The 25,463-nt window shown below is 45.3% G+C and overlaps 1 protein-coding gene and 1 long non-coding RNA gene across 2 annotated transcripts in view; one reads left to right on the forward strand and one right to left on the reverse strand.

Moving 5' to 3' along the window:
* The window catches only part of LOC108349100 (uncharacterized), a 37,423-nt gene extending 12,966 nt beyond the window's left edge, over positions 1-24,457 (reverse strand). Inside the window, exons 1-2 of the long non-coding RNA XR_005499598.2 lie at positions 21,548-24,457; positions 17,582-17,772 (exon numbers count right to left, since the gene is read on the reverse strand). This is a non-coding gene — a long non-coding RNA (uncharacterized LOC108349100). The remainder of the gene's footprint in view (positions 1-17,581; positions 17,773-21,547) is intronic.
* The window catches only part of LOC120100003 (40S ribosomal protein S12-like), a 673,396-nt gene that overhangs the window by 24,104 nt on the left and 623,829 nt on the right, over positions 1-25,463 (forward strand). The gene's annotated exons all lie outside the window — the stretch shown is intronic.

Genomic DNA, 25,463 nt, shown 5'->3' on the forward strand with positions numbered 1-25,463 from the left:
TTAGCAAAATCGGTACCATAGCTATGCATAATCTGGAGGGGAGTGTTGGAGTCCAGCCTCCTTCTGGCAAAGTCCAGATGAGGGGCTCCTCAGCAGGAATGAATAAAGATGGAGTGAAAACACCAGGCCAGTACAGTCATATAACAGGCCATGGAAAACACCAGGCCAGTACAGTCATATAACAGGCCATGGAGAAGGCCTTGCTGCCTGAGCCTATAGCCTCTGTCTTCATTTCTAGAGTATCCAATCAGAAGATCCCCAAACAGAAGCCCACCAGTAGAGTCCTTAACAGAGGACACGCCATCTTCCCACATGGCCCAGGAGAATTTCTGGTACAAGGGTGGCTCTGGGTCACTGTGAGAAAGGTCAGCCTACACTGCAGATGTTGCAGTGGCTCTATCCTTCTGGGCATCCCTCCAGGGCTTGGAATCATTCCAAGGCCCAATCAGCAAGTTAAAGCCAAAGCGAGGCCAAACACAGTACCTCCCAGCTCAGTGAAATTACCATTGGAAGATGATTCTGCCCTGTCCAGGCGCACTCAAAAGGACTGCTGTGCTGTGCTGTGTAACCTGGTGCAGGGAGGCACCAAATCAGTGGGGGTGTTCAACAGGCTTCACTCCTTAAAGAAACAAACAAAACAATGGAGACCCTTCTTTTCAGTCAAGGTTTGGGGTTTCTAAAGCTATCCCCTCCCGCGTTGGCTCACCCTTTTGTCCGCCTTTCTAGCTCATCTTCCTTTCTCAGCATGCCTTGGTCTTCTTCCTGACCTCTGTCTCTTTACTCACCCCTCCACACAAACACAGGCTCAACAAAAATGTACTTAGGGCATCATGAAATACCCGTAACTATCTCGTCCAGATCTGTAATCTCAGCAAGAGCCCAGAGTGCATCCCAGGAGAGAGTTGAGCCTTTCCCATCTTCTTTTGCTCATTCTGAACACCCTACCCACCCATCAGGAAAGGGGTGCATTCCTCAGCCCTGGTTGAGCTCCCTGTGCCTGGCTCTGCTGGTTTCTTTTGTTAAGTACCTCAGGGCTAGGGAATAGCAGGTGAGCTTTTGGGCTAGCTCCAAGCAGTTGGAGGGTTACTTGAAGCTAACTTTGCTCCCAGCACAGAATGAGACAGGAGGAGAGGTCTCCAGCTACTGTGTGTGCCCAAGAGCAAACACCAGACCAAAATGCTGTGAGGAGAATGCAGGCATACAGAAGGCTGGGAGAGAGTGCGGAGAAACAGAGGCAGAACCTGACACCCCTTCCAGGTGTCGTTGGCTGAGGAGAAGAAGCAGGGCCCTTTGCAGTAGTTCAGTCTAAGGGGAAAAGCCTATGCTGGGCGTGGAAAGAAAGAGTGAACACTAGAGAGCTCAACTGGAATTGGTTTGTAGAGGGCCTTGAATGCCAGTAATTTATCCCACTCACAGAAAGGAATCCCTGAAAGCCACTGCACATGGCTTTAGTGATTATTAAGTGACAATGCTTAAGTAAGAAAATGTCAAACAGAGCCCTTCCTGCTGGAGTGAGATTGGCCCTCAGGGCCATAGCTGTAAACAGCTTGACTTGAAAGGAACTTCAAAGAGTTGTTTCCATGGTTAAGAGCACCTGACATTCTTACAGAGGACATGGACCATGTGACAGTTCACAACCACTGCTAACTCCAGTACCAGAGGACATGCCAGGCATTCGTGTGGTACACACACCATGAGCAAAACACTCATACACATAAAATTATACACACACACATACACACACAAATATTATATATATTGTTATTTGGTTTTCTTTTTTTCAAGTCAGGGTTTCTCTGTGTAGCCCGGCTGTGCAAGAACTAATCTGTATACCACGCTGGCCTCGAGCTCACAGAGATTAGCCTGCTTCTGCCTCACCAGTGCCGAGTGCTGGGATTAAAGGTGTGACGAACCAGGTCTGGCTAACAAATAAATCTTTAGAAAAAAAAAAGTTTTAAGGAAAACTGTCCAAGGGAGGGAGCAGGTACACACTACTATCTCACTGTTAGGTTTTGTTTAGGTTGGTGGCTTAGGTGAAGAACTCCGATTCACAGCTGGAGGAATTAGCCTAGGGCAGTGCAGTATTTCCCTTCCCTGATTGTGGCCTGAGGCCATATCCTAGCATCTCTCACACCAGCAGGAGACCTCTGCTCTCACTGGCAAATTTCACCAGTCAGGAAAGGACCCCAAGAGAGACCCCCCAGGAGACTTGAGATCTGAAGGAGGAAACTCAGGAAGTCGATTACTGCTCAGGCAGTGGGGTGCTGAGCTCCTGGGCAGGGAGAGAGGAAGTGAGGAGCAGCAGCAGGTGGAGAAAAGGGCTCTGGGGAGGCCTGAACTATCCATTCCCCTGAAGTGTAACTCCATGGGCTGCCAGTGGAGCAGAAGGACAGTTCACACGGGAGGTAGGCTCCAAGACAAAACACCACACACTGTTGTGATCCTACTGAAAGGAAATATCCAAAATGGGTGGATCCAGAGAAAGAGAACACACAATGGTTGCCAGGGAGAGTAACTGCTCTGTGGGTGATGCTCAGAAACCAGAGAGTAGCTGCGAAATTGTAAATACCGGGAATCCAACGGAACTGTGCCCTTCAGATCGACTCTTTAATGACTGAAGGATCAAGTTCGTGTTAAATATACTTTACCACAGAGTTTTTCCCATTCTCCTGTGTTTTTGGTTTTTGGTTTTTGGTTTTTGGTTTTGGTTTTGGTTTGGGGGGGTTGTTTGTTTGTTTTGTTTTGTTTTTGTCTTTTTTGTCAATTTGACATGGGGAAGGGGGACTCTTAATCGAGAAAATGCCTTCATAGGATTGGCCCATCGGCAGGTCTGTGATTGTCTTAATTGCTGAGGTGAGAGGTCCAGTCCATGGTAATGGTGCCAGCCGTGAGCAGGTAGTCCTGGATGTCTTACAAAGCAGGCTGAGCAGCCTTCCTCCATGGCTTCTGTTTCAGTCCATGTCTCCAAGCTCCTGCCTTGAGCTCCTGCTGTGAAGGCTGTAAGCTGAGGTAAGCTTTTCCACTTGTGTTTTATCACAGCAATAGAGTCCCTAACCCAGACACCCTTGTTTAAAAATTACCTTGGCTTTAGCCATCGTTAGTAGCTATCCAAGGGCTATCAACAAGGAGGGGAGAGTCAGTGACAATGTGAAGGACTGGGGCAGAAGCAGTCAGACTGGTGTCAGAGCCTTACTCAAGAACAAGGCCAGGCTAAAGCCTCTGAAGCACACACACACACACACACACACACACACACACACACACAAAACGCACATCACAACCCATACACATCATAATGCATACACACACATGCACCCACACATCACAATATACATGCACGGGCGTATACATCACAATACACACATATCACAACTCACACACATATACAATACACAAATCACAATACACACAGACACACACACAATACCCATACACATCACAATGCATACACACACATGCACACACACACACATCACAATATGCATACACAGGCTTGCACAACACAATACACACATATCACAACTCACACACTTATACAATACACACATAACAATACACAAGCACATCACAACACACACACACACACACACTGTAGTAACCATTGGACCATCAGTATCATGCCCAAATATTCCCAAAGCACCAAGTGTCCCATTCCGGGCAAGTGAGGTTGTGCTTCCTTCTGTGTGGGCGGGATCACGTGACTAATTGACTCTTGCCAAGCAAATGCAAAACTGGTCATATAAACCCCAATATAAGGTCTTGAGGGAACGTTTGTTCCCTCTGATGCGGACTCTGTCCTCTGAGCATGAGCAGAGCCTTTGTCGACCTGCAGTGGACACAGCGTTTGAAGAGAGTAAACTGCTGATGTGGCATTTATTCCAATCCCAAGGGGCTTCCTACTCCAGCATCATCCTCTCCGTCCTGGAGAGATCAACGCTTGGCCCCCTGGTATCTTTGATGCAGCCTCAGTGTGAACCAGAGACATTAATGGTTAGGAAAGCCGACAGCGCTACAGTTCCTGCTTATAAAATAAAGATGTGTTCGTTCCTCTATCCTCCTGCCCTTCTAGCAAAGGGTAGCCTGGCAGGGCAGGCAGACAGTGAAGGAGCACACCCCACTTTCCTCCTCAGGCTCCTACCTTTAAGTAAAAAGGAGATGTATATTAAATCACATAGGATTCAATCTGCAGCCCCATCGGGCCAGGCCATAGTAAACTGGAATGCATAGAAAGCAAGGAGAGCTTTGATATTCCAAATAACAAATGTGGTGGTTTGAATATGCTTTGCTCGGAGAGTGCCACCATTAGGAAGTACGGCCTTGTTGGTGTAGGTATGGCCTTGTTGGAAGAACTGTGTCACTGTGGGGTGGCCTTTGGGAGTGTCCTCCTAGCTGCCTAGAAGCCAGTCTTCTGTTTGCCTTCAGATGAAGATGTAGAACTCTCATCTCCTCCAACACCCTGTCTGCCTGGATGCTGCCATGCTTCCCGTCACAATGGAAGGCGCCTCAAAACCAGTAAGCCAGCCCCAATTAAATGTTGTCCTTTATAAGAATTGACTTGGTCATGGTGTCTCTTTATAGCAATGGAAACCCAAACTAAGACACCAAGGAAGGAAAAGTCCACAAGTCTTTATCAAAAGCAGTAATTGGGACCCCACACAATACCAGCAAGGAGAACATGCCATCTTCACAGAGGTATGAAGAGATAAATAGGGCAGGATTGTTTCCATAATGGCAGTCAAATGAAGAAATCCCACAGAAGCAGTGACAGGAGGGAAGACTGGCATTGGTAGACTCAGAAGGAGACAATTGCTGTAGTAAAAGCACAGAGTCCATAGCCTCCCCCACCCAGAGGATGCCCAATGGTTATAGCTGAACTGTGAAATGGCTTCATAGGCTCACATGTTAAATAGGTCACTGTCAACACCTTTGAAGGTTATGCCTGGTTCCTATCCTTTCCCCTTCTCCCTCTGTCTCTCTGTCTCGGTTTCTCTGTCTCTGTGTCACTCTGTCTCTGTGTCCCTGTGTCTCTATGTCTCTCTGTCTCTCTCTTTTTCTCCCTGTCTTCCATGAGATGAACTGCTTTCTCCTCTCCATTCTCTTGCTCCACTTCCACTTCCTCACGGTAGGTACAGAACGATGGTGCCAAGTGACCAACACAAGCCCTCTTAAACTACAAGTCAAAAAGCTTTTAGTTGTTTCTTCCGGGAATTTAGACTGTAACTATACAAAAGTAACTGATACATCGCCCTGCAGATACCTGGCAGGATAATATCCTGAGTTCTGGAACTGATGGAACCCCACGGTAATCTAGAGATCAGATGAGACATCGATGCTTCCCGGGGTTCTGACTCCCAGGTATCAGATTATAATGAGGAGTGGAGAGTTTACCCAGATGGAGATGGCTCGGTGCTCACCTTGGCTGAGTTGAGAGAGCCTGGGAATTTGTGCTGTGTTTTCTGGAAGGTTTCTTTTATGGCTAACGGCTGACGTTTCAAATGAGGCTAGTTGCAGAGGAAAGCAGACCAGGATAATAGTTTCATCAAGGAATGGATGAAAAGGTAGAAAGAAAGGGAACATCTTTGAGACAGAGAGAATGGAGAGAGCAAAGAAGTGAGGTGACCATGCTTTCTAGTGCCTTCTACTTCATGATGCTAAGAGGGAAGGAGAGATCGTCTTTATTGAGAACCCAACAAGTTACCCAACATTGCTGTAAGTGAAAGCAAGAACAGGATACAGAACGAAAGCCGGTGCAGCGGACTGATCTGTGCATGGGTAAATAAGAGAGAACAGACTGAGAGATGGCTCTGGAGTTTAGAGCACTGGCTGCTCTCCCAGAGGACCCAGGTTCAAGTCTCAGCACCCACATGACTGTTTATAATGCCCTCTTCTGGCCTTTGTAAACACTGCATGCATAAGATACACATAAGACTCACATGCAGGCAAATCACCCATACACATAAAACAAATAAATAATTAAAAGGATGGGAGACGGATGAGGAAGTGACTCAGAGGTAAAATATCCATACAGGGGGCTCTGGGTTCAGTGTGGCTCTTGTGGGAAAAGAAAGGAAGGGGACAGCTACACACACACACACACACACACACAGAGAGAGAGAGAGAGAGAGAGAGAGAGAGAGAGAGAGAGAGAGAGAGAGAAACAAGCAGATCAATGCTTTAAAGTGACACCAGTTTCCACCAAGCCATCCCTCATGTCATGGCGGCAGGATAATAGGATAATCCTGGCTAAGATTGGTTTGAAAACTTTCTGTTAGAGCCAGGCACCTCTAAGGCCCCAAAGACCCCAAGACTGAGGTAAAAGTAGTAAATTTTTACAAAGCAATACGTCAACATGACTTTTGCCTCTACCTACCCACCCTCTGATGACCCCAAAGCAAGAATATCTCAAAAACAGGGAAACAGTGTGCCTTAGGGATTTAAAGGTTGAAGCAGTCCATAGATCCTCAGAGCTGGTTGAATCTGGTTCAAATCCTTTCTTCCCATAGGTCCTAATGGCTGGCTGCTGCATGTTCAAGTTTTGTGTCCATGTGTCTCCCCTACATGGAAGATTGTCATCTCCCACCTCTAACACACACACACACACACACACACACACACACACACACACACACACGCCTATTAGAGGACTCAGACCCTGACATTCCAACACTCTCCAGCTATAGCCACCCAATGCTCTATATTTTAAGGATTTCCACCTTCTGGATAAAGCACTCATCAACCCAGTTAAAGAGGAAAGGTTCAACTCCTTTAGTTGGAATGCAGTGCAGGTGAGCACAGGAAAAGGCCAGCCAAATCCAGATCACTCCCTGCTGGGTACGTAACTAGAGGAAAGACCGTCCACTGCTATATTTGGCAGCCTGGAGTGAAAAGGCTCAGAAAGGGGGACAGTGGTAAGTCGTCCTAGTGGGCTAGAGGAATTTTGCCAGGAAAATGGGGAGTAAGCCCTTCAGACTTCAACTTGTTCCATGGTTCTTCCCTAAAATTATAACAGAGTACAGCATTGCAGGCAGTAAACTTTATAGCACACCCCCAACTTGCCTTTCCTAGGAAGGGTGTGGCTACCGTTAAAAAAAAAAAAAAAACTTTAGTGCAACAGACCTGAGCATACCTAGAGGCCGAGGGGGCTTTTTCCTTGCACAGAGATGCTATCTGTTAGCCACAGGGATCCATTGTTTTCTGGGGATTGCCCTGCCTAGAGGTAGGGGAAGAGCTCTACCAATTCTTGTTGCTAATGGTACTTAGCTCTTCAAATTCCTGAAAACAAAAAGACTAAGCCTTTCACTGGAGTGGGAGCATTTCACAAGAGATAAAAATAATAATCCCAGGAAAAGTGACCATCCATTTCTGACAAGCCCTTCCTGCTTTTCAAAGGTCACTTCCGGCAGGAAATCTATCTCAGTGAAGGCTCAGAGCAGCACCAGGTTCTCCTATGTAGATCTATTCTGTCCCATGTCATCATGGAGCTGGGATTCTAAGCACTAGCACTGCCCCCCCCCCCACCGTGAGCTCAGCTTTCTGATTTCAGATTCTCTCACTCTTTTCACAAGAGAAACAAAAAGATAAACACGTAGAAATCTGCACATTTGGAAAAACTCCCAAGAGCAGAGCGGGGATAGCCAGCACTCATCCACAGGCATCCTGGATACAGAGCAGTGGTTTTCCTCAAAGTCTTGTATCTAGTCTCCATTTACATTCATTAGCCTCTGCCTGGCCATCCTGAACTCTGCGCTGCCTCGCTGATAGGCCAGGAATAAGCACATGGCTGCACCAGAACCAAGAAAGAACAAAGAGACTTGTGCAGCCTAGGGGACTGGGATGGAAAGAGCCGCTCCCTTTCTCACTGATCTCAAGCACAGAGGTATGCCTAGGCCCACTTAGCCCTGTATTACCCTCATGTGGATGTGAGAAGGAAGGTAAGGTAGATGACAGGGAGTCCAAGAAGTAACTTTAAAAGACCCTGATGACATCATTTGAACCTCTGACGAAGTCACATGTCCAAGGACTTCCTATTTCCTTCATTTTATATCTCTTACCCTGCCTCCCCATTTCAGTGCTGGAAGTTAAACCCAAGGCCAGTCACAGTCTAAGTATATAGCTTGCCACTGAGCCACACCCCTATCCAGAGCCTGTATATTTTTGTTACTTACGAAGCTTGCATTGCATCATCGGTCCCTTGCATCTAAAATATCTTGGCGGCTGCAGGTAATGTGTTCCTCATTTGTCTTATGCTGATGATGGCAGCCGTGTTCTGTACAGCACTGGGGACCAGCAGAAGTTCCCATGGCCAACAAAAGACTCAGAACCAACTATGATGTGGCTAATCACCAGCTCTGTTCAGCAACCTGGAGAAGTCAGGTAGGTCCCCTGTGCACAGATGTGTGCACAGATGTGTGCACAGATGTGTACGTGCACAGACGTCTGGGGGAGCAGCTGTGCCTAATGCATACTGGGAGAATATTGTGGGTACGATGAGAAGCAACCCTCGCTTCAGAGGCGTAGAGTGTGGGGCTAGTATCAGACAGTGCCCCCAACCCTCCTCGGTGAAAGTGTCCCGAGGTAATGGGGAAAAAAGGAAAAAAATCTTTCTCTAAACATGGGCCAGAGTCACCCACTTCTACCTGACCAAGCTTAAGTATATATCATATAATTTCCACTGGATCTAGCTCAGGAAGCCTCATCTCAGTCACTATTGAAAGAGTTGAGTCCAAACTGTAGAGAAAAAAGAAAATAAGAGAAAAAAAAAACAGTAAGGTTTAGATACTGGGTGAGAGTGTCTTTACGGTATGCTTATGGTGATTTGAGCACCATCACAGAGACCTGAGCTCAGCCTTCTAATTCTAACTGAACATCGAGGATAGACTAAGGACAGCATTCCTCTCCTGGTCTAGCCTGTAGACTAACTCCAAACGTGTAGCAGGGAAGCTAAGGGGAACCAGAGCAGAGTGGGCATTGCTCATTCCAATTTTGCTTCACTCTGGGGATGAGCTTAATGGGACCCAGATGTACCCACTTAGGTGGGCTACACAGGCTGCACTGACTTCACCACCATTCCCTTTCCTGTTTCTATTCACTGCCAGATACCAAGATGCTATGGTCTCACACATCTGAAGGAGTCGCTCTTGCAGCCCTTTGACTTGCTTTGGTGTTCTGTTCGCAGGAGTCTGTCCCCTGCATCTGAGGGGCCATTATAAGATGTCTTGTGCAACGATGAGGAGGGAGGAACTGAGAATTCCTCCAAGAAAGTATGGGAAAACAGATGTCTGGTGCAGCAGCTTGCAGCATAAATCAATTAAGCATCCTGCATGTTTTAACAGTTCCCCTTATCACTTCTGGACTTCGTTAGGAAGACTGGTGACCAAACAATGGCTTCTCTCTATTTCCTCTGACATTTGTTCCTCCTCTCTGGGAGAGTCTAAAATCACAAGAATGGGGAGTCCATATAGCAAATATCTCACTGGCTCTGCGAACCCCGGCAACTTCTAAAAGCCTGTGAGGAGGAGCCTGGCTATTAGCACCAGACTCCTTTCAGGGACCCTTCTGCCTCCGATGTGTCTTGGCACCCTTGCTGTACCTTATCAGGGATGCCGTGTACAAGAATGTTGTCAAAATCAGAGTGTCTCACATGCTGCCTCCCTCCAGACGTACTCCGGGACACAACCCAGGGACATCAGATAAATAAAGGTTTTCCAGACTCAAAAACACAAAACACAGCACACAAAACTCCTCCTAGCTTAGCATGTTTTCCTAGACCATCCTCCTTCCAGCACTTAACTCCATCAGAATCGGCTAACATAGTTTCTAGTTTTTAAGAAAAAAAGCAGCCAAAAAAGGACAAGCCATGCATCAAACAGGGAGAAAAGATGGAGAAACAGGGAGATTTACTGAAGAAACGCCCTTCCGTAAGCTTTGGAACTCACCAAACATAGCTCATGGGTCTAGGACTCACTTATGCTTCCATTTCTATGGTATTTGGCTGCAGGGGGTTAGGGGTTCTACTGTAGGCCAGGCTAGCCTTGAACTCCTAATCCTTCTGACTCTACCTCCCAAGTACCAAAGTTACAGTTGTATGACTCCCAAAGCCAACTCCATACTCTTCTTTTTATTTTAAAGATTTATTTACTTATTTAATGTATGTGAGTACACTGTCGCTGTCTTCAGACATACCAGAAGAAGGCATCGGATCCCCATTACATGGTTGTGAGCCACCATGCTGTTGCTGGGAATTGAACTCAGGACCTCTGGAAGGGCAGTCAGTGCTCTTAACTGCTGAGCCATCTCTCCAGCCCCCAACTCCATATTCTTTAAATTGAGAGATTCAGCATATAAATCCTAGTATATCTACCCTTCCAACCCCAATCCCCTCCCCCCAAAAAAAGATAAATTTTAGCAACACTGGGAACTATTTAATTGGACCTGGATCAGTTGACTCACTGAGATAGACTCCTGCCCTTTGGAGATCCTCCCCTCACCTGCCAGGCACATTGCCTGCCTATTTCCTCCTTCATGCCCCTACTGTCCCTCACAGACAAATGTGATTGCAAATCCTTGTTTGAAAACTCTTCCTTAGACCCCAGTCAGGACAATCCCATGGTCTAAGCAAGATGTAGACTTTGACTTTCTCCAATTCCAAACAAAATAGGCAAAAGATTCCCCCAACTTGCTTCACTAGGAAGTCATATTCTGGGGGTTCAGGGTATATATAGTTCAGTGGCAGAGAATTTGTCTCTTGCACATAAGGTCCTGAGTTCCAGCCATATCACAGCAAAGAGGGGAAAAAGAAGAAGAAGAAAATGTATTTGGTGGCACATGGACACTTAGAAAATCAAATCTAGGGGGTTGGGGATTTGACTCAGTGGTAGAGCGCTTACCTAGGAAGCGCAAGGTCCTGGGTTCAATCCCCAGCCCCAGGAAAAAAAAAAAAAGAAAAGAAAAGAAAGTCAAATTTATGTAGTGGTGATCTGTTCTTCAAAGTCTGGATTTTTAAAATTGATTTACTTTCTTGTAAACATGATGAGACTATACGATGACAGCATACTATAAATTTCAGGGACATTTTTAACACCTGATATCAGGATGTAGCCCATACCACACAATTTAGAATCACTAGGGGTGTGACCCATGTGCCAAGAGTGTTTAAAGTCCCAGGTGGTTCTAATGCATCAAGGCAGAGTGCCTGGCCTTCGAGCTTGGGCTAAAACCAGCAGCTGCTGAGGCTACTGGGAGAAGGGAGGCATGTTCAGCATTTTCCAGCTCCCAACTAAAATAAAATAATAGCCAGATCTTTGAGCTCTAACGATTCCTGAGATATATATATATATATATATATATATATATATATATATATGAATGTGTTGTCCTGCGTCAGAAAGGAGCTGAACTTTACTGATAAGACGTAGATGAATAGGTGTTCTTATTCCAAACAGGTTGGAGTTACAACCCCCAGAAAAGGGCCTATTACCTAGTCATCTCTCATCCTGGTGAGGAGCTCTAAGAAGAACTGCTTATAGCTCTGCTTAACACAGTGTGTCTCAGCCTTCCTAATGCTGCAGCCCTCTAATACAGTTCCTCATGTTGTGGTGGCCATGAACTATAAAACTATTTGTGTCGGGACTTCATAACTGTAATTTTGCTATCGCTATGAATCATAATGTAAATATCTGGTAAGCAGAATGGTCTTAGGTGACCCCTGTGAAAGGGTCATTTGAATTCCCCCAAGAGTTCATGACTCATGGGTTGAGAACCACCTGAAGCAGGTTGCTAAAGTCGCTTTACTAAGGTTTTACTACAAAATTATCTTAAAGAGAGTCAGTGCAGGCATGGAACTCTCCAAAGATTCCCCAGGAGAAAGAGTTGAACAAGAAGGAGACCGTCTGCTGGAGAAGGTCTAGGGTTAGCCCAAAGACTGACTGTATCTGTAGCCTGAGCTAGGAACTAAATGTAAACACAGGAAGCCATGAACAGCCTGGGGATATTTAAAATGAGCCAATGATTTTGTTCAAGGTATATCTTGTTTTGATAAAAAGCATTTTAAAATGTTCCCCAACCTGTGACTTTTAGGGCTGACAATACTCCAATAATCCAACACTAGGTGCCAGAGGGAGGGAAAACATTCCCTAGCTGAGAGATATTTGGTCATTTCTTAAATCAGAGGTAAAGATGAGTCTCATATTGGAAGCCAAGAATTTGTTCTCTAATGGCTTGGTTTTTATCTCAAAGTGACTTGAAAGCTGCAACGCCTTATTAGTCACTGGAAGTATTTATTAAGCTACTACTGGCTTAGAGCTATGCCACATTAATAAAAGGTTTGGGTCTCCAGTTGATGCTTATTAAATAGATGTCATTGATTGATGGACTGATGCATTAATAAGAATTTATCAGAGGACAGAGCACACACTTGGGGCCACCACTCACACAGAGGCATTATTAAAATGAAGGTGACACTTTTCATTCCCTGTTGTCACCTAGCCACTACCCAGCTCGGCTGTTTACAAGTCCACTATAAGCTCATAAGCATATTACTGTAAGTCATGCCTCAGCATAAGGGTCACATCTCCTTTCAGGAGGGACGTTAGGCAAACTTTGTGTACCAATGAGCTGGCAGAGCCAGCTGGGAAGCACCGAGTTCTGCTAAGAACACTTCAGGGTGTCATTAACAGGCGAAGTCCTCTGGACAGGTTTCCAAGCAGGAATACACAGAAATCACCCACTCATCCATACCCAGAACCATAGGAAGGCATCAGCTCAGATTAATCTTGACTTTCAATGCAATGAGGGTTAGGCTAGGAATCCATCTAGGCCAATTAGATTAGGGGGCTTGTTTCAGGACAGAGGCCAGAAGAACGTGCTTTGAGCTATTATTCATTTGCAGTTAAGCATGAGCACAGTATAGATCATGAAGGAGGCCACTGAGAGTTTGAGCTCTGAGCTATGCGCTAAAGAAGCTCAGCAAAATCGACCTAAACCAAAGACGGGCTACAATTGATGGTCTACAAGGTACAGTATTGGCTGGGTGTGAATCCTCAAAGGTGTTCCGCAGAATCTATTGCTGTCTCAGATTTCCTTCCTCAGACAAGCCTTCCACAGGTAATGATGGGAGAGCCCCCTGAAGCTCCATTACAGCTACGAGCTTAGCAGCTACAGGTAGTTGCAGCAGGAACTCAGGGGTGTTTCTCATTGGTCTGACAGCAAATATACCCTAAGGTTTTGACTAAAAGCTTTGGCCAAGGAACAACAGCTTTCTTACTGGCCAGCATCTAGGCCATTTCTCTCATGAATAGAAGCCAACCCTGGTCAGACACAAGGATAAAGACTTAGAGAAAAAGGTTCCCAAAAGAAAATTGGAGTGCTTGGGATATTTCTCAGCAATATTGTACTTGATTTGCTGTCCAAGGCCTTGGGGTTGGTTACTGGTACTTTCTTAGATGGTCAATGGAAACTAGGTGTCAAAAATAGCTCTCTAGTCACTAACTGTGTGGGTCTCATATTAGTTACTTTTTAAAAAAAAAAAGATTTATTATTGCTTACATGTATGCCTGCAGGCCAGAAGAGGACACCAGATCTCATTATGGATAGTTATGAACCACCATGTGGTCACTGGGAATTACACCCAGAACATCTGGAAGAGCAGACAGTGCTCTTAACCTCTGAGCCATATCTCCAGACCCTAGTTGCTTTTCTATTATTATGCTAAAACACTGTGGCCTAGGCACCTTACAGAAGGGTTTATGGTTTCAGAGGCATAAGAATCCAACATGGCAAGGAGATATGGCAACAACCAGGAAATGGGGGAACAAGGGGGCAGGCTGTCACATCTTCAGCAACAAGCATGAAGCAGAACAAGGGAACTAGAAATGATGTGAGGCTATCTGGGACAGGAGGGGAGATATTCGTTTCTTTTCTTATATGTGAGTGTTTTGCCTGCATGCATGCCTGTGCACCACATACTTTCAGTGCCCAAGGAGGCCAGAAGAAAGCATTGGAACCCCACCCTAGGACTAGAACTACAGTTGAGAGCCACTATATAAGTGCTGGGAGTCAAATATGGATCCACTAAAAGAGCCCCAAATGCCCTTAACCACTGAACCATGTCTCCAGCCCCATAACATAAGTTTTTTTAACTCTCAAATCCTGCCCTACAGTAGAATGCCTCCTCCAAAAGGACCACAACTCCTACACCTCCCCAATCAGTACCACCAACTAGGCATCAAGCATTCAAATCCGTAAGACTATGGAGAGCATTTAGTATTCAAACCACCACATAGTGCTCCCCGGCCCCCATACTCTCATGACCATATCATAATGCAAAATGCATTTAGTCTGACTTCAAAAGTATCCCATCGTCTTTTATCATCTTGATACTCTTCAAAAAGTTCCAAATCCCTTCTGAGACCCAGAGGCCTCTTAATTGTAACCCTCGTAAAATCGAAATGCAAATTATATACATGCAACACATCATGGCACAGAATACACTTTACCATTCCAAACGGGAGGGATGGGGGCGTAGTGAAGAAATACTGGACCAAAGCAAGACCAAAAACCAGGGAAGCAAACACCAAATCCATGCCTCAAGTCTCCTTTAATTTCAAAGGGATTATCTGGCATCACCAGAATCCTGGGGATCTCCAATGCATCCTAGGTTTCATTCTCTGAGCTTCATGTAATGGCCTCCCAGGGCCTCTTGCTCTTTCAGAAGCTTCACACAGAGACTCCCCTGCCACATGTTGCTTGGCTTCAGCAGCTCTCTGTGACCTCAGAAGAAAGTTCCAGGACCCCTTTACTTATGCATCCCTCATGACTTTAAAGCCAGCACTTCACTGGTCTGAATGATAATGACCCCCATTAATACTTGGTCCCCAGTTGGTGGAATTGTTTGGGAAAAATTAGGAGGTGTGGTTTTGTTGGACGAGGTGGATCACCGGGGGCAAGCTATGGGGTTTCAAACATCCACACCATTCCCAGTTAGCCCTCTGTGTTCTCTCTCTCTCTCTCTCTCTCTCTCTCTCTCTCTCTCTCTCTCTCTCTCTCTCCCTCTCCCTCTCCCTCTCCCTCTCCCTCTCTTTCTCTCTTCCTCTCTCTCTCTCCCAGTTGTTAGCTCAAAATGTGAGCTCTCGAATACTTACTGTCCCAGTCCCAGTACTATACCCGATAGCTGCCATGTCCCCTGGTACGATAATTATGAATTCACCCTTTGAAACTCTAAGCCCCAAACAAACTCTTCTTTCTTTTCTAAAGATTTATTTATTTACTGTATATACAGTGTTCTGCCTGCAGGCATGCCTGAGGGTCAGAAGAGTGCACCAGATCTCATTACATTAGATCTCATTACAGATGGTTGTGAGCCACCATGTGGTTGCTGGGAATTGAACTCAGGGCCTCTGGAAGATCAGTCAGTGCTCTTAACCTCTGAGCCATCTTTCCGGCCCCAACTCCTTTTTCTATAAGTCGTCTTCGTCATGGATAACAAGTTTTAAAAAGCAACTAAGCAACTAAGACAAGCATGATGTAGACCACACTGCCAAGTTTGGCTGGCAGCTTGAGATGAACCACATGATTTGTCAGCTTTTGCTTGTCATTGCTTTATAGCAACAGAAATCCTTAGGCTCTCTTTCACCCATTGGAAGCTAGGTAGATAGGATGTGGCCCAAGGGCACCCTTCCCTTTATTCCAATGCAGACCAATCATCTTATCTCTTTCAGCACAAGCCGTGGAGTCCCTTGGTGTGTTCTTTTTCTCTTTACAATGTATATTTTGTTTTGTTTTGTGCCCCTTTTGCCCTGTTTTTATTGTCTTAAAGTTGCCTCTGCTAAATAAATACATTACCTCATTATTTTTCAATTCCGCCTCAGGCAAAACGTTCTTAGGGCAAGGACAGAAGGCAACCAGATTCTTTGCCAGACTATTAGAGGAATGGTCTCTACCTCAGCTGCTAATACCGTTCCCCTCTAAAACCTCTTGAGCTGGGTCTCCACAGACCACACTGTCTTGGAACTGTAGTCCAAGCTCTTCCTGCAATGACCCATAAAACTCTGCTTACAGCATTTACTCCCTTTCCTAGTGCAGTCTTCCACATTCCTCCTAAAAAAAAACAGAGTGACTGTGCCTGTCATGAGCAGCCCAGTCTCCAATGCTAACTTGTCTATCTGTCACTTTTTCTTTACTGTGATAAAATAACCATATCATGACAACTTTTAGAATTTATTTGGGCTCACAGTTTCAGAGGACTAAGAGCCCATTGTGGCAGCAAGAAGTGGTAACAAGCAGCAGACATGGTTGGTGGCAGGAGCAGGTGACTGTGGGCTCACGTCTTGAATTGCAAACATGAAGTAGAATGATTAGAAATGGCATGAGTTTTAACTCTCCAAGCCCAATGATGTACCTCCACCAGCAAGGCCACACCTCCTATGCTTCCTCAACCAATGCCACCACAAGAACAGCAAGCATTCAAATACCCAAGGCTGTAGGAGAAGTCCATAATTCCAACCACCACAGCCGTCTGTAGATTCTGGAGTTATAAGAACAATTCTTAGTTTCGTTCTCATTGAGCTTTCTGCGTCTGATATTTAACAGACAATTCGAAAAATCATTTCAAATGAATGAATGGAAGGCTAGGTGGAGGTATTTGAGAGCCTAAAGCAGGAAGCATTTAGATATCCCATATCATTTGGTGCTATTTCTTGATGGACAACGTATCTACGAAAAGACTGAGAAACCAAAAGGAAAGTCAGGCCTGACCTTTGACTTTAAGATTGGGCAGGGATGGAGATGGAGAAGGGATGCATTCTGGGTAGAGACAGGACACAGGCACTACGTTAAGATCAGAAAGGTGCTACCTTATCTAGACACAAAGAAAAAAATGGTCAGTCAGAGCTCCATGCAGAGGAATAGTGGGAGAGATAAGAGAGAGGTGGGACATCTGTGATCTGACGACCTAGACCTGAATCCCGAAGGCCCAGAAGTCAGAAGGAAGGAAGAACCGGAAGACTGCGGGTGCACAGTAGAGAATGACAATACTGCTGCAGATAGACCTTCAGGAGACCCTGACTGTGGCTGGGCTGACGATGCTGAAGGGAATTGATCAGAAAGCTGTTGCCAGGTAAAAGCTGCCAAGTGACTAAGGCCCAGATTCAGACAGCCTCTCCCATCCAGCCCAGAGGGGCCCATTCACTGGTGCACTCCCAATATTCTTTGTTTTCCTGCTACATTTTCCATCCCACCTCTCTCTCTCTCTCTCTCTCTCTCTCTCTCTCTCTCTCTCTCTCTCTCTCTTTCTCTCAATTTATTTATGTATGTGAGTACACTGTAGCTGTCTTCAGACACACCAAAATAGGGCATCAGATTCCAGTACAGATGGCTATGAGCCACCATGTGGTTGCTGGGATTTGAACTCAAGACCTTTGGGAGAACAGTCAGTGCTCTAAACCACTAAGCCAGCTCTCTAACTCTCCATCCCACTTCTTAAAACCATGTCAGATGTTTGTTTGCATTCAAGAGACATGTACAGCGAAAGAAAAAAATCCAGTGATAAGAGTTGGGAAGAGTTCCAAGGGACAAGAGCAAGACTTACTGAGAGACACAGTGATAGAGATGGGCTGGGGTCCCAAGTGGACCAAGGCCGATACACCTCACCAGTGCGACTGTTGAAAACATCTTCCCCGGCAATGTCCATTGAGTGTCTTCACTCTGTAAACCAGTTGACAGGCTGACTGGTTAAGCGATCATGGGTGAGTTGTTGCTCCTGGCTTTGGTATTTCTCATCTGTAAAAAGAAGGTAACAATTAAACTCTCCCCTAGAACTTGATTATAAAGATTGTGTTAATAATGTATATGAGGTTCCAGGCTCAATAAATACCCACTACATGAGCCTTACCTGGAAGGCTAAGGACCAGATGTGCTGCAGATTTATGAGTTTTTCAGATCAGGCATAGGAGGGTTGGGGGGAGGTTATTTGCATAGGCTTTCTAGGTTGAGTAGCTCCAATTGGAAAATCCCATCTGTTCCAAAATCTAGAATTTCTTAAACCTTATCATATAGAGTCGTGCAAGCTGCATTATTACTGTAATTTGAATCTTGGCACATCACTAGCAACCCTGCTGATGGGGTCACACAGCCTCTCCTCAAAAGCTAAAAGTGCATTTATGCAAGAGAAACCTAGGAAATGGGCTAAACTCCCCACGCTGCACTTCAAGTTAGGCTCACACTACAGGATTCTGGTTTCTTCGGAACAGAGTGGTCTCTTCGGGAGAGTGGACTGCCAGAAAACACAACCCCTGAACCCAGTCTTTTCCTAGCTGCAGCTTTGAAGAACATCAGTGGTGTGGTAGCAACTTAGTGGGACCCAATTAGCATTTTCTTTTTTTACTGAAATCAAATATAATAGAAAATATTGCCGGTGCAGAAGAATCAGGTGGATCCTGTTTCCGAAAGCCTTTTGTTTTCATTACACAAGTACTGGTATATATGTGTCCTGGATATGTGTATAAAATGTCTTCCACTGTGACTCATGGTCAACTAACACAAGAGGTTGACAAGTATAGCCTTCATGCTTATATAGGAGACAGACACCACCATGTCCCATCCAAGTGAGACATTGATCTGTATTTAAAAAAAAAAAAATCTGTCAAGATGGAGAACCAATATGAAAGCCCACACTGATGGAATTGGATTATTGCCAAGTATGGTAATAAAAGCCTGTAATCTCAGGAAGAGGCAAGAGGATTGGTAGTCAGTAGGTCAAGATCATCTTTGGCTACAATGAGAGTTCAAGGACAGCTTGGGCTATGTGAATGAAGAGGGAGAAGAGGAAAATGACTTAGCTCTTTCAGAGGGCCAGGGATTGGTTTCCATGAGGCACACATACATATGTGCAGGCAAAACACCCATACACTTGATATAAAATATAAAAAGAACTTTAAAGGGAGAAATAGACTATTTCCTAGCTTTTCTTCCTTGGGTATTCATTAAATACCAGTACCTCTTAAAGTCAAACGTTTCTTTTCCCTCTTATACGTCTGCATATTCTTGGTTTCTCTATGCTGCTGAAATTATGAGTTGCTGTAACTCCTAGCTCCAGGAAAGTCTCTTGAGATCATGAGTGAAGTTCTCTCTATGAAGGCCCCTTAGACTTCTCCAATTCAACCTGTGTGGATCTCAGGACATCATGTGGTCTTCATAAAAGAAAGGTCAAAGTCGTCATCCTGTGTTCCTTGTATTGGTCTCAATATTCTGATAGTGTGTTAACAGTGACTTTTTCAAAAATAATATCATAGAGAATCTCTTGGAACTAAAACCATCTCTGAAGGAAAGATAGTCTTGTCAAAAATCGTGTTGGCCTGGGTTGATGGCAAATTCTGGTAATCTCAGGTTTCTAGAGTCTGAAGCAAGATCTCAAGCTGGAGGCCAGCCTGGGCTACATACAGAGTATGACTATGTGCCTATATAAGAACAAATAAAAACTCTCCCTGTGCTTGACTAGTTGTGCATGAAGCCCTGGGCTCCAGGGGAAGGACTGATAAACCAGAGGAGGTAGTGCGGGCCTGCAATCTCATCAGAACGTCAGGAGTTCAAAAGAGTTCATGATCATTCTCAGCTGCATATGGAGTTCAACACCAGCCTAGGGCTCATGGGAACTTGGCAGAGGGAGAAAAACAACAACACATGAGAAAGTAGACTCAAGCCAGGACTGACAATGAGTCAGCACCAGACGCAACCGATCTATCCTGAGTGCTTGCAATGCTCTTAGGGAGTCCGGAGTTTTGTATAAACTTAGCAGGAAAAGTTACAAGGGCACAAGATAGAGAAGTAGATAATCCTGATCTACATGAAATCTATTTTTTTCTTTTTATTTCTTCCTGCACACACTACCTACCGTCCACCACTTAGGGCGAGAACTGCTTACTACTTCCTGGATGATTCACTGCTCTGTATGACTCTTTTCATCACCAATATCACCCATTCTCATAATTTCTTCCCCCCTTCCTCAGCTCTCGCCTCAACTTCCTCAAATGGAAATTTTCACCTAGTTCCTGACATCTTCTACGAGCGCAGTTTATTACTTCTTCTGAGGGTATGCCAACATCCTCAGCTGTATAGATGTTTGTGTATGTATTCCATATCACGTGTGTTTCTCCTTCTCCCCCTGGATACCAAGATCTTTGAAGAAGTAAACGGGTCTTGTTCATCTCACAATTCTTAAACCCTTGTCACTCATTTAGACGTAGCCCGTGTTCAATAGAAGATTGTAAAATAAATAAACTGTTTATCCAATACTCTGATAGCATTGTGACACATGACTTTTCAAAAACAATACTATCAGAGAATCTCTTGGAACTGAAACCTTCTTAGAAGCGAAGGTATTCAACTAGAAATCTCCCTGATGGTGAAATGTGATAGCAACTCCTGTTGTCTCAGCTCTTCAAGCCTGAAGCAGGGGAGTGTCAAATCAGAGGCAAGCTAGGACTACATATGATGAAATCTTATGTTAATAAGTAAATAAATAGGGGTTGGGGATTTAGCTCAGTGGTAGAGCGCTTGCCTAGCAAGCACAAGGCCCTGGGTTCGGTCCCCAGCTCCGAAAAAAAGAAAAAAGGAAAAAAATAAGTAAATAAATAAATAGGCCAGTCACGATAGCACACACATTTATTCCTAGCACTCAGGAAGCACAGGAAGTTGATGTCTGTGAGCTAAAGACCAGCCTGGTCAAAACATCCCATTCTAGGACAGCCAAGGAGACACACAAAATAGATAGGTAGATAGATAGATAGATAGATAGATAGATAGATAGATAGATAGATAGATAGAAAACTTAAAATTAACAGTGTCCTTGCCAACCATGAACAAAAGCCAGGCTATAGAAGCCCCAAACCAGGAGGTGACAGAACTGTGAATTCAAGAGAAGAATTTTGGTACAACAGCAGGATACTCATAGACAGCCAGTATATATGACAAACCTATGGCCCTTTCACTAATGAACCTAGAATATGACCTGCCCAGTATAAAACAAACTCTCAAAAGAAAAGGAAAATTCAAACTCACATCTCACACAAAGCTGAGGGATTTGCCCATTTTTTGTAAATGCATGTGCAAAGGAAGGAACCCACTCCTATCAAAATTCGTCACCACTGTGGCCAGGTGTAGCGGTGCACGCCTGTACTCCTCACGTGCAAGAGACTAAGACAGGAGAATCTCAGACCAGAAGGCTAGCCTGAGCTACAGAGTAAGACCCTGTCTCAGTAAACAATAACAATGCTAAGAATTGCTATCGTTCTTATTAAGATTAGCATCAGGAGGGGCTGGAGAGATGGCTCAGCGGTTAAGAGCACCCGACTGCTCTTCCAGAGGTCATGAGTTCAATTCCCAGCAACCACATGGTGGCTCACAACCATCTGTAAAGAGATCCGATGCCCTCTTCTGGTGTATCTGAAGACAGCTACAGTGTACTTATATATAATAAAGAAATAAATCTTAAAAAAAAAAAAAAAAAGATTAGCATCAGGAACCTAGAATGTCACTGTGCACCTATCATCCCAGTTACCTGCTGGAGTGAGAGGGGAAGACTGCATGAGTCTGGACGTTTAAGCAGATTGGGTGACACAGTAGAATCTCCTCTCTTCAAATGCATCATCGTCGTCGTCATCATCATCGTCGTCGTCGTCGTCATCATCATCATCATCATCATCATCATCATCATTACTATTATTATTATTCTTAGTGAGTTGGGAAACCACCATGATGAACAGAAGTTTCACTCTGAGATCATCCTATAGCCCGCAAGCCATTTGTGACTTCAAATGGCACACTTGACCCTGAAACGAGGTGACTATGGTTCGGAAGAGGAACAGGAGCCACCTTCCACACTCGGGGCTCTTCTCATTGCTCATTTGTATAGAAGCCACTGGCCCAAAGCCTTCCCCATTACATACATCTCCCAGCCGTAGCAACAAATCCAAGAACGCAATTTATAATATCATGACAGCGTCAACAACCCAGGGAGAAGTCCCAAGCGCCAGGGACCTCATCTTTCCTTTATAGGAAACCAACTTTCACTGTTGTTCTTTGAATGCCTAAGAGGAGAAAAATAAATTAAAAGAGAGACAGTGACAGACTTTATAATTTCCAAAGTTGGTGCCAAGTCCTGTCTAAGAGGAAGGACACTACAGGCGTTTCACTCTTCCGGGAAAGCAAGGTTTGAAAAAAAAAAATTTTTTTTTTCACATTAGGCAGTGAAAAGCAAATGGCCTAAGCCCAAATCCCAAAGAACACCGTGATTTCAACGATTTGGGGGGTTATCTGCCCTGTCTTTTCCCTCTGTGTCTGTGTGGTTCCTCAAACAAAGTGGGCTGGAAGAGTTCAAGCTTGGTTCACAGAAGAGAACATTCTGTACTCAGCCTGTGCCGGGCTGCGCTGTGTAAAACGAGATCAACAGAATGATCTCAGCCGCAGCCCGGCAGCAGCAGGCACCGCCGCCACCCCCAGCCACCCCCAGCCCAGCCCAGCGTTTGAACGTGTAGGCCCAGAAGCCATCTGCGGACAGTGACCGAGCAAAAGCGGGCACACGCGTGTGCGCCCCCGCCGCCGCCCCCGGCACTCCAGAGATGCCTTTCTGGTCCTTGCAGTTCAGCTCTGCAGTTTCTCACTGGAAGGGCAAGGGAGTTGTTAGCATATTTGTCTTTGGAGTTTAATTACAGCTGAAGCACTTCCAAGGAAACAAGCCCCTGTGTGCACACTTCTGCTTTGGCATCGATTGGGGCTTTTCAATCTGTTTGGATGTTTCTGAGCTCAGAGGACAGCGGTAATACTAAATATGCTACGGAAGCCGCGCCTGCGCTGAGGCGACCGGGGGCAGGGAAAGAGGACAGAAGAGCAAAGGGAGCAGTCAAGATCATTGCCCGGGCTCCACACTGCACCCGCCCCCAACTTTTCCACCTTCTAGATCTAAAGCTTCTTCATCTTTTGTCTAGAATTTAGATAACAACTCAAGGTATATTTATCCGATGCTGATTTCATGCACGGGCCTGTTCATAAATAGTACTTGAAGCAAGATTTTTCTAGCAAAATGAAAACCTGTCCTCCAAACCAGAGGACCGAAGGGAACAGAAAGGAAAAGAACTGTGTGCCCACGGGTGGCGTGAGGGGGAAGGGTGCTAGGAAGAGAAGGCAGCAGACTGAGTTGTGGAAAGGTCTTGAACTCAGGTGGGTGTTTGAAGTAAAGCTCAGCAGGCAGACGACATGGTCGCCTACCAGGAAGCTTCCCAGTTGAGTTCCTGCCTGTTGTAAAAAGAAAGGGGCGGCACAAAATGCCCACATCTCCCCGCAGGGGTTGTGGGCTGGGTCTCCCCATGCTTCCTTGCAGGAAAAAGAGAGCAGGGTTGAAGGACAGGGGAGAAAAACAAAGAGTGTTCTGTGCAGGATGGTTTTGCGTCCTGATTTACTGTCCCTGGGACATCAGACAAGTTCCTCAGACTTTGTGCTGTTGCCTGAGAACGCTCAGTTATTAACTGAGAAAAGGCCACCTGTTTGCTGAATTTGCCTCGGATGGGGTTCAAGGAAACAGAATGTGTCTAATTAAACAAATAGTAACCGTGGTTATTATGACTGTAAGTGCAGGTCAGTGAGAGCTCTTTCTTAGGTGTTGATTAAGAACATCACTACTGTGTCCTCTGACCTGTTTTCAGTTTATTGACTTAGTACATGGCTGGTTCGCAGCCTTACCCATCTCCATGTTTGTCCAGAGAAGCTGAGGGTATCTGATCCAGGCAGCAGTACCTGGGGCAAGAATCAAATGCTTTCTCAAAGTGGGCCTTGTTGTTATGCTCAGCCTAGTTTCTCATGCGTCCTCCAAGAGTGATTTCGAAGGCAGAGGCAGCTTATTCCAGAGACAAAGGAGGTACTTGGTGTGCCAGCGAGCTGGGGCTTACCTAGGGCAACCCTGAGACAAAGCATTCTCGAGATTGTACTTGCAAAATGTAAACATCCCTTTCTCAGTTCAGAACCAGAGCTCCTGCCAACACTGGAGAAATCAAATTATATAGCACTTCTAAGACCTGGATGCACTACCATATCACACTACTGCTACACGGGGAGGTAGAAGGAAGATGACCTCTGGGACTCAGTCATGGCTATGCTTCCGTCTAGAAACAGAAGACCAATAAAGACTCACAAGTCTTCCTGGGTATGGTGACCCACATCTGTAATCACAACACTTGCAAGACAGAAGAAGAAGAAGAAGAAGAAGAAGAAGAAGAAGAAGAAGAAGAAGAAGAAGGAGAAGGAGAAGGAGAAGGAGAAGGAGAAGGAGAAGGAGAAGGAGAAGGAGAAGGAGAAGGAGAAGGAGAAGGAGAAGGAGAAGGAGAAGGAGAAGGAGAAGGAGAAGGAGAAGGAGAAGGAGAAGGAGAAGGAGAAGGAGAAGGAGAAGGAGAGGAAGAGGAAGAGGAAGAAGAAGAAGAAGAGGAAGAAGAAGGGGAGGGGTAGGGGTAGGGGCAGGAGGGAGGGAGAGGGAGGGAGGGAGGGAGGGAGAGAGAGAGAGAGAGAGAGAATTCTTTCTATGCTGGAGAACCCAGTAAAGTAACCCGAGCAAGTGAAATCAGTGCTAAGTCTGGTTGGGGGGAGGGGTAACCTGAAGGAACCTACAAACGTAGCTGCACTGACCTTGATCTTTAAAGAAGGATGGTATCCCACCCCCACTCACCCTCATGAATGACCTATTAGCACAGCTCTGAGAGACAACCTGAATAGACAACTAAGGCATAAGACTACATACTGTGGGCTTGAGAGATTGAGAACCACCATAGCTGAGCTAAGCATTGAAGCCAGGAGAAAATGGCTGCTGAGCAAGGTAGAAGCCAAAACGATGTGGAAGAACTTTAAGCAAGAAAATGCAAGCTAGAGATAGTGGGACTCTCTAGCTTGCGTTACTCCAATACTTAGAAGAAGGTCAATTGCTTTGAGTTTGGGACAAGCCTAGGTTATATAACAAGTACCAGACCACCCAGAGCTATGTAGCAAGGAAAGACATGATTTTACAAAAGGTATATAAGGCACTAACTCTGCTCTTAAGTTTTAGTCTAGTCTCTAGTGAGAATAAATGTGTGATTCCCTTGCCTTCCTTTAGCTGTTGTGGTTAAGACAAGTTTCTATATTGCCTTGACTGTCCAGGAACTCACGCTGTAGACCAGACACTCCTTAACTCAGAGATCTGCCTGCCTTTGCCTCCTGAGTACAGAGAATTAAAAGTGTGAGCCACCACCACCCAACTTTGGTGAACAGAAACTAAAACTTCAATGATATGAGCTAATGAAGACAGGTTGAGGGGACTAAAATTATAAATGGTGTCAAGGAATCCAGAGAGGAGAAGGCTACATCTAGTGGCTAGGGGATACTTGGGGGAAACATTGATAGCAGGCGATAGGAGACTGGGTTCTTGGAATGAATGGACTCTTTTAGTAGGGACT

Source organism: Rattus norvegicus, chromosome 1 (genome assembly GCF_036323735.1).
Source record: "Rattus norvegicus strain BN/NHsdMcwi chromosome 1, GRCr8, whole genome shotgun sequence".
Classification (NCBI taxonomy): Eukaryota; Metazoa; Chordata; class Mammalia; order Rodentia; family Muridae; genus Rattus; species Rattus norvegicus.